The sequence below is a fragment of the Ursus arctos genome, unplaced genomic scaffold, assembly GCF_023065955.2.
Source record: "Ursus arctos isolate Adak ecotype North America unplaced genomic scaffold, UrsArc2.0 scaffold_26, whole genome shotgun sequence".
Lineage (NCBI taxonomy): Eukaryota > Metazoa > Chordata > Mammalia > Carnivora > Ursidae > Ursus > Ursus arctos.
In genome coordinates, this window is record NW_026622941.1 from 23,641,271 (window position 1) to 23,651,059 (window position 9,789).

Genomic DNA, 9,789 nt, shown 5'->3' on the forward strand with positions numbered 1-9,789 from the left:
GTCTATCAACAACAGCAGAATGGAAAAACAAATTGTGGAATATCTATATAATAGGATATTATACAGGAAGGGAACTAAAACTGCAAACAACAGAAGGAATGAAACTCCTAGATCTAGTATTAAGAACAAGAAGCCAAGTTCCATTCATAAGATTTCAAAAGCAGGCGAAATAACCTATAGTGTTAGAAGATAGGAGAGTGGTTATTTAGGGTCTGGGAAATGACTGGAAAGGGGTCTCTGTATTGTTAATAATTTTCTGATTTTTGTCTATTTGTTTTTGTTTGTTTAATCTCAGTGGTGTTTGTACAGGTGTGTTCATTTTGTGAAAATTTGTTCAGCTGCCTGCCCCTTATGATTTATGCCCTTTTCGATATGCACAGCCACACAAGTTCAGGTAACTAGTTGCATTAGTCAGTTTGCTGCAGTAAAAAATCAATCTCCCCAAATCTCTGTGGCTTACAATACAATTATCTCTTTGTAGTTTGCAGAATTCTAAGAAGGCCTGGAGAGTCTCTATCCCTTGGTGTTACTCGTGTGATTATGTTATGTTAAGTGGCAAAAGGATTTTGCAAATGTAATTAGGTTTATTAATCAGTTGACTTTAAGATAAGGAGATTATCTGGGTGAACCTAAACCAATCACATACACCCTTTAAAAGCAGACAGTTACCTCCAGCTGCTGGTCAGAGATTTGCCAGGAGGGAGATTCAATGTGCCAACACTGGCTTGAATATGGGATAGCCACACTGAAAAGATCTAAGAACAGCTACTAAGAACTGAGAGTAACCCCTAGCCAACAGCCAACAAGAAAATGGGTCTTTAGTCCTACAACCACAAGGAAACAAATACTGCCAAAGACCAGTGAGCTCAGAAGAGAACTCCAAATCCCAAATGAGAACAACAGCTAACACTCTGATATCAGCCCAGGGAGACCCTGAGCAGGTTATATAACAGGGTCACGCCCATATACCTGACCTACAGAAACTGAGATAAATAAATTTATAATTTTAAGCTGCTAAGTTTGTGGTAATTTATAATGCAGCAATAGAAAATGAATGCATACTTGTTCACATTTTGGCGGCTTTGTGTTGGCAGCTGCTGAGACTGCTCAGCTTTGCTCCACATGTCTTCACATTCTGGGGCACATATTGAAGGAGCTTCCCTATTTGGGACATTCATGTGACAGAGGGAAAAAAGCAAGTAAACTGACAAAATACCATGATGGCTCTTAAAGGATGTAGTATTCATCACATCTGTTCATACTCCAGTGGCCAAACAAGGTCACACAGCTTGCCCAAAGGCAGTAGGGCAGGATGCATAATCTTATAGAAAAGGTGAGACTCGGTAATTTTGAAAAATAATATAATATAATCCACCACCACGGAACAGAAACTCTGGTCTAACAGGAAAAAGCAAAGTCTTTAGGGTCAGAAAGACTTGAGTATGAATTTTGTTACCACCACTTTACTAGTTATGCGACCACAGAGAAATTAAGATATTTCTCTGAGCCTTAGCCTGTTAGATGGCAAATACATGCCTTAGAGAATTGGTGTAAATGTTAAATGTACCAGTATAATGCCTGATGGATATTCCAATATGTGTTGATAAATACTAGCCTCAGCCTCTTGTCTCAAGGATTAACAGATTTCTTTCCAAAGGGAAAAGTCAGGGAGTGGAAGCTACGTCTAAACATATTCATTTCTGAATATTTAGATTTCTTTCACAAAAATGGGGTGATATATTCTATTTTATAGCCTGCTTTTTCATGTAGTTATATACATATATATCACTGTTTAAATGGTTTCATTTAATAATTCTATGTATATTTTTCAATCAGTACCTTATTATTGGATATTTAGATTACTTGTCAATTTTCTATTATCCAGCCTCATAATCAGAGCTTCCACTAGCCCATACATATTAACTAGAGGAAGCCAGGGTGTAGGGCTTGCTGACTAAAGTGCCTGCCGGATTTTGGCCCTATTCACCCTGACTTACCTCTTTGATCAGATCCCATATATGATAGCTCTGCTCTTAAATTTTCAAATATATACTAGAAATGTTAAAGAACGATAAGCATAGAATCTCTGTCAGAATGGATGAGCCTTTGTTGAAGTCTCCAGCCATTTTGTATTATCAAGAGTTGCCAGATGATATGTAAAAGTATCTGTGTTTTAGTTTATAAACTGTGCTTTCCATGATTTGTTTTTATTGACTGGTTAATTTCTTTGTGAAATCAAAATTGACTAAAGTGCTATAGACTTTATAGTTCATAGATGCACATAGTGCCCTGTCTCCAGTGCCATCACAAAGGTGCTCTCTGATTAAGGCACTCAGGTGCTCTCCTTCTTCTTTTTCCACAACAAAAATTGAAAAAGGTAACCTTATGTTCTGAGTCTTTTTTTGCTTCAGACCAAGAAAATGATTGCTCATAGAGTTCCCAAAAGAATGGCCAACAATGACTCTTGTAAGCCCTGAATGAAGCCATTGTTATAGAAATATGACTGCCTTTATGGGTGAAACAATCACATATCTATCTATCTATCTATCTATCTATCTATCTATCTATCTATCTATCACCTATCATCTACCTATCTATTTCAAACATATAAGGAATTCAGCAGAAGTTTCCATCTGCCTCTGTTAAGAACTCCTTCTGGAGACACTGTGAGGCCAATTACCTAGGAGCTGGTGGACACTGACCTCTAACCTGGGCCTCTGGTCCCAGGTTTCCGTTGTCTCCTCCTGGGCTCCAACTTGGCTTCTGATGAATGTGCTATTGTTGGTCTCTTCAGAGAGGAGTTGTTAAAGGAAGGGGAAGATTATTTCCAAGTGAGTAGGAAAATGTTTCAACAAAAGAATGAAATGAAGTAATTAGCTTCATTCTATATATAAGCACCAGCACTGTTGCCAAATCTTCAGACTGTAGTGAGTGAGTAAAGAAATAATGACATTGCTGATGCAAGGCAGAGTCCCCTGCAGTCACTGACCAATCATGGGTAAAGCCACCCTCCTCTTTACCCCAGGGGGATGGAGGTGGAGGTGCATGCAAATTTATCCTAGGATATTTCTCATCTTATTAAAACCTTTTAAAATAGGGACCACTGCCTAAATGGGAGGATTATGTAAAATAATAAACCCTAAGGGAACTAAAGGTTTTTAGGATGATATGCCCCTTTAAAAAGTTGAGAGATCTGTGGGATGGTGTTATCTGATTGTTCATTTTTGCTGTATGTGGAAAGTCTTGCCATGGCCTAGAACAAAGCTGAGGAGAAACCTTACCACCACCCTATTTTGGTGAGCCTAAGGTTTGACAGGGATCTCAAAGCTATGAAGAAAGGCTTCTTAAACTTGATCTGTGCTGTTATTATTTTAGAAAATGAGGGAAGATCATGGGTTGTCTATTTCTCATAGATAATTTGACACTGTGGATTATTGGAAAATATGAACAGAAAAATGGACAATTGGAAAGATTACAGCAGAAGGATAAAAAGAGGAATATCTGGGCCTGACCCTAGTTAGCTACAAGTTAGCTAATAGCTTTGTCCAAGAGATGGATGACATGGCTGCTATATGGAATGAGGTTTCTTCACTTTCATCTTGAGGAGAGACTTGAAGAAAGGAAGCTGGTGGGTTTGCTGAAGGCCTGGAAGTGCATCTATGAAAATGGATGCCACCAGTGATGGAAAATAATAGTTAACTTCCAATAATGGCATAAGAACCAACCAAAGGGTTTTTAAAGAATAGAGGTAGTTGGATGTGGAAGACAAGAGTTAAGAGGAGTGAGAAGGAAAAAGAAAATGCAGAAAAGATAAGAACTTTACATTTTGAGGTCTTTCTTAAACTCCCTGGCTTCTTACCTTTACTTCTCTGTCTCAGGTCTAACCCTCCAAATAACACTGTCCCTAGGAAGCCTTCTGTTTCTAGCCTGAGTAAGGTGTCTTCATCTGGGCCCTTGGACTCCCACTGTCCACCCCTTATCACAAAGGCTTGCAATGGCCTAAATTTGCTTGTCTGTCTATCCAATAGCCTCTGAGCCTCATGAGTTCAGTGCAATATACCCGCTTTGCTCCCTACTGTGGTCTTAGAACCTAGAGCAATGCCTGGTGCATAGTGAGTGTTCAAAAGTATGTTGAATGAATAAATTGCAGGGAAGGCGGTGCATAAGTCATAGGCAGAGAGAATAGCCTGATCAGAGAGGAACAGATTCATGGAATGGCCAAGGTCCACAGGTAGAGAATTGATACAGTTTCGGAATTTAAAAAGCACCACAGAGCGTGAAAGAGTGGCAAAATTGGGCCCTGAGGGGAAAACAGGGTTGATCACAAAGAGCCCTCAAGTCATGTGAAAGAGATTAGAATTAGCGCTGAGGGTAGCATGGAGACACTGACAAGGAAGTTGGGAAGTGATGTGATTAAATGTGTGTGTATAGAAAGAGGAAGCTTGCTGCAGCCTGGAAAACTGATTGGAAAGGGGCCAGCATGGAGGAAGGGAGCTCATTTAGAAGATAGTTGCAGATATCTATGGGAGATATCATCATGGGTTGAACCCTGTAGTGCAGGAGGGATAGAGAAAGGGGATGGATTTATGAACTATTTCAAAAGTAGAGTTGACAGAGTTTTGATATTGGTTGGAGAGTAAGGAATAAAAAGGAGAAGTTAAGATTGATAACTATATTTTAAGATTGATGGTTTGAGCAAATAGATCCTGAATGGTACCATTCACTAAGATAAGCAAATAAGAGGAATATTTTTGCACTTTTGTAAAATCAGCTTTGGACAGGTTAAAGTCAATGTGCCTATGCAATACTGAAGAGGACACATCTGGAGGTGGCTAAATATGCACGTCTTGGGAGCTCAGGTGAGTAACAGAGCTGGAGACAGAACTGGTGATCACGGGCGGAGGTGGTAATTAAAGCTAGGCAAATTGATGAGATTGCTTAGAGGAGTGTGTAGAAGGAGGAGACAAGAAGATTCAGGACTCTGAGGAATGGACAGAAGAAAGAAGCCTAAAAAAAAAATAGTACAACAAAGCAGTCTGAGAGATAGAGATGTGTCACAGAAGCAGAGGGGAGAATTCAAGTAGAAAGAGTATTCTAAATATCAAAGTCTATAAGAAGTTAGGTTGACAACTGAGACAATGTCAATTAAATTTAGCACATAGGCAGTAATTCGTTACTTTGATAAGAATAGCTTCAGTAAAAGTTTGGGGACAGAAGCCATATTACACTGGGTTGAAAAGGGAACAGGAGATAACAGTGTGAATACAGTGAGTATAGACAAATATTTCGAGAAGTTTGACTGTAAAGGGGCAAGTACTCCTATAGTTTTCAAAGCCCTTAAAAATTCAATCTTTATGGGAAGAAATAATTGGCAACTAACTGTGGCCTAAGGAAGATCAAAGAACAAAACAGACCCCCAAGAGCTGTAGGTAACTCTAAACCTTGGAGGTGGTGGTCTCAGAAGGCAGGGGAAAGTGGGTTTGCTGGGAAAGTTCCATTTTATAAAACTGTGATATGATGGATGGTGGTTTGTTGAGTGAAAATACACAAAAGCAATTACAAAGAGGAGTGGATTTGACCGAGGTGCTCTGGCTGAGATGAACATTTTAGGAGTTCTATGCAGTAGTAGCAACTAAGACCATCCACAGGTGTAAGACTTCCAGGGGGGAAAATGTGAATGAGGGAAACAGACAACTGAGACAATAATGACCTAATAATCCATGATATTTGTCACCTAGGAACTAGGTAGGTACTCACCCTGATTGGACAACTGGATAAGGACAGTCAAGTTATCATTTTTATGTAGACTTTTGAACCTTTACTAAATAATCGTGAGTATAGACACATTTAAACTTTTGATTATTAAAGTTAACGCCTCTATCCACAGCTATGTATTGCACAATTCCCTTGACTTTACAACTTAAAAGTCATTCAGTAAAATTTATTCAGATACCTTTAGCATTTTCTGTATTACATAATTTCTAGGAACAATATATTTCCCACTATGAACTGCTATTTTCAATAATGAGTAAAATTATGAAAGATACAAATATAGAGTTCAGGCTCTCTCTGAATGAATGTTGAATGGTGTCATGTGTTTAAGCAACAGCCAGAATGTGGGTAACTGACAGAGAATATGGAGTGCTGTGTTAGGAAGTGGAAGCTAAAAAGGTGGGTGGAAATCAGATCATGGCAGGTCTTCAATATTCTGCTAAGTACTTTCAGCTTCATTCTGCAGGCAAGGGAAAATCACTGAATGATTGTGGGCAGAGGAGAGAGGCTTAGATCTAAATTTTAAGGCGGGAATTCTGGTAATTAGTAGGCTCTTAAAATGTATTTGTTGACTGAATGGAGAAATCAGACTGAAGACTGAGGGGTCAGAGGATAGGTACAATTACTGTTTGGAAGACAATGGGAGATAACGTGGACGGAATCTCATTCAGTGAATTCAGGGACCGAATGTGGTCAATCATTTGCAAAACTTATCAAATCAGAGAACAACAACAACAAAAAGATATTTACCTTGGACATCATATTTTAACTTAAGACACAAAGGAGTACATTCATCCAGCAATTATATAATAGAATGCTAAGGTGCCTTCTTTGACTATAGGTCTGCTAATTAGAGTTTTGTATTATTTTTCTTGCATGAATCACAGCCATTTTATGTTTCTTTGAATTGCAGCAAAAGGCAATTGGAGTGCAGAATCTCGAAGACATTTTTACAAGAGTTTTCCCCAATGATTTTTGGTTCACCTTCTCCATGCTTATGTGGATTATAATGTTTTCAGCCACTCACTCTCATCTTGTCTTTCCAAAGCATTCAACTCAGTTTTCATAGGAAGAGCTCTCTTTAACATTCATATCTCATTAGTTTACACAGTATTTAATTAAATATTGTAAAATAATAAAAAGTACAACTGCATTGTCTGGCTTGAGAACAAAATACAACTCTTTCTTGGTAAACATGCAACTAAGCTGGTGGGACCAGGAATGTTCAACATTCCAGGCAATCTCTTACAATCTCTTACTAGTTTCCAGTGATGAGTGTGTAAGAGGATTGAAGAGTGTTATTAATAACATGATTTGACTAATTGGGGATTGGCTAGCAGAACTGCTGTGACGATCTTAGCTGGGGCTACAGCAACAGAAAAAGACAGGAGAACAAATTGAAAAGTCATCAAGACACTCACTGCCTTTGGAAATAAAGAGACTTGAGTTCAAATACTGACTTTATCACTGAGCTCTAAACATTTAAGCTTCTGATTTCTTATGTGTAAAATAACAATAATGCAGAATATAGTGAAAGATTGGGAAAATGCACCTAATGTACTTAGCAATGTGCCTGACAAAAGTAAATGATTAATATGATATTAAGTCAATAGAATTTGATGTTGAATTCAGGAAAGTAAAGAGTCAAAGATGACTCCTTATTGTCTAACTTGGCTGAATAAAAGATAATAATACCACTAACTGAAATAGGAAACACAAGAGGAGAAATAAGTTTGGCAGATAAAATAGTATTGTTAGTTTTGGATGCATTGGGTTTCCTGGTGTGATAGTCATATTGAGGTGACTAGAAGGCAGTAGGAAATGTTATCCTGACGTTTAATGAGAGGCCTTAGTGATATCAACTCAAAGTCATCCATATAGAATGATAAATGAAGCCATGAAATGGATAGGTTTAGACACAAAAGGAATGAGGACATGGCAGGTTGGTTAGGGTAATACACAACCAGACATGAGGTAAAAGCCAAGATACAAGAGGAATCAGCTAGGGTAGTGGGGCAACAGTGGCATGTCCAGGAGAGGTATAGGTTTAGATAACTAGATGACTTTCATCTAAGTCTTGCACATTGTCTTGGCTCAGCCCCCCAAGCCTGAGGCAAATTTTTCACTCCAGAGGCATCTTAAAGGTCTCCCAATAGCACTGAAGAGTAGGTGGCTATGAAAGAGATTTCATAGCAGTTTTTGAAAGGGAAGCAAGACTGAGAGGATTTTTTTTCTTTTTTAAAGAGTTAGGGTTAGTGTTCAAGAGGAGACTTGAACATGTTTCCAGGTTAACGGAAGGGAACTAGTAGAAAGAGAAATTTAAAAAAAAATTACAAATAAAAAATGGCTCACTCTATAATAGGAGATTATAGGTGGTTTTTATATTCATCTTAGTTCCTTTCTGTATCTTCCAAATTGTCTGCATTGAGAATATAAATAATGGACTTAGAAAAAAAATTATTTTTTTTTAACATGAAATTGGGGATAGTCTATGAAACAATGTTCCAGGGGCGCCTAGATGGCTCAGTTGGTTAAGCGTCTGCCTTCAGCTCAGGTCATGACCCCGGGGTCCTTGGGTAGAGCCCTGCTTCAGACTTCCTGCTTAGCAGGGAAAGTCTGCTTCTCCCTCTGCCCCTCCCCCTACTTCTCTCTCTTTCTCTCAAATAAATAAACAAAATCTTTAAAAAAACAATGTTCCAGAAAAAGTGGAATGGGGTGGTATCAGGAATGCAGGCGGGGAAGAGAGCTTGGAAAGGGCACAGGGACGCTTCTCCCATTGAGAGAACAAAGAAAAGAGAACAACTGAAGATTCAGAACCATTTTGAAGGGAGGTGAGAGAATCTGAGGAAAATCACATCATTTGGTCTCTATATATTTTTTAAATTTTTTTTACAAAGATTTTATTTATTTATTTGACAGAGAGAGAGAGTACAAGCAGGGGGAGCAGCAGGCAGAGGGAGAGGGAAAAGCAGGCTCCCCACTGAGCAGAGTCTGATGCAGGGCTTGATCCCACGACCCTGGGGTTCGTGACCTGAGCCAAAGGCAGACGTTTAACCGACTGAGCCACCCAGGTGCCCTTGGCCTCTATATTTTTAAAGTAAATTAAGAGGCAAGGTAGTTTGCTGAAACTGAGGAGGAAAGATAGGACTTCAAGTACGGAAAGAGTGAAAATGTTTTTAAAAGTCAATATGAGGAATAGAAAAGAATTTACTTTGAAATTGGTAAAAATATTTGCGAAGAGCCTGGAGACCCAGCTGAAGATGGGTAATATGTATGTGTAGTGCAGCTAGTTACTGAGTTATCTCCTATGGTAACAGTTACCTGTCTGTACAGCCACAGCAGTTAGAATTCACCAGAGAGTCAGTAGATGAGGAAATCTAAGTTAGTCCTCATTCCCACTCCCATGGAACCTGCTCTCTTCTTGTGTTCTCTGTCTCAGGCAATAATGTCACCACGACCTCGAGGTTGCTAATTGTAGGAACCTTGGAATCGTCCTAGATCCTTCTTTCTCTTTCATGAACCCTATCTAAACAATCCCCAAGTTCTGCCCACTTCTTCTCCTAACTCTTCTCCTACCTTTACTGTCGCCATGCTTGTCCAGACCATTATATGGCCCTATCGCCTTGGCCTCTTAACTGCTCCCCCATATCTGTTCCTGCCTCACTCAATTCCATTCTTCGCACTTCGTCTTTTATAGAACAAAACAAACAAAAACAAAACAAAACAAAACAAAAACAAACACCACAAAAACACATCAAGTGTTGTTTCAGTCTTTTAAGACCCTTAAAAGGCTTCTGACTGCTTTTAGGATAAGGACCAAAATTCTCAACACAGCCCACCAGGTCCTTATGATACAGCCCCTGTGACATCTGCAGACTCACCTGGCATAGTTTTTCCCCTTGCTCTCCATTCCCTGGCCATATAGGCCTTCTCTCTGCTCCTCAACATGAAGATGAAAAGTGACCAACAGAGGCAGAGATGGAGGGTGTCATGTAATCCGATGCTATGGACTTCAGA

At 39.1% G+C, this 9,789-nt stretch overlaps 1 protein-coding gene across 9 annotated transcripts in view; it reads right to left on the bottom strand.

Annotated features, from left to right (window-relative positions):
- The window catches only part of LOC123000103 (putative ankyrin repeat domain-containing protein 20A5), a 388,417-nt gene that overhangs the window by 115,188 nt on the left and 263,440 nt on the right, over window positions 1-9,789 (bottom strand). The gene's annotated exons all lie outside the window — the stretch shown is intronic.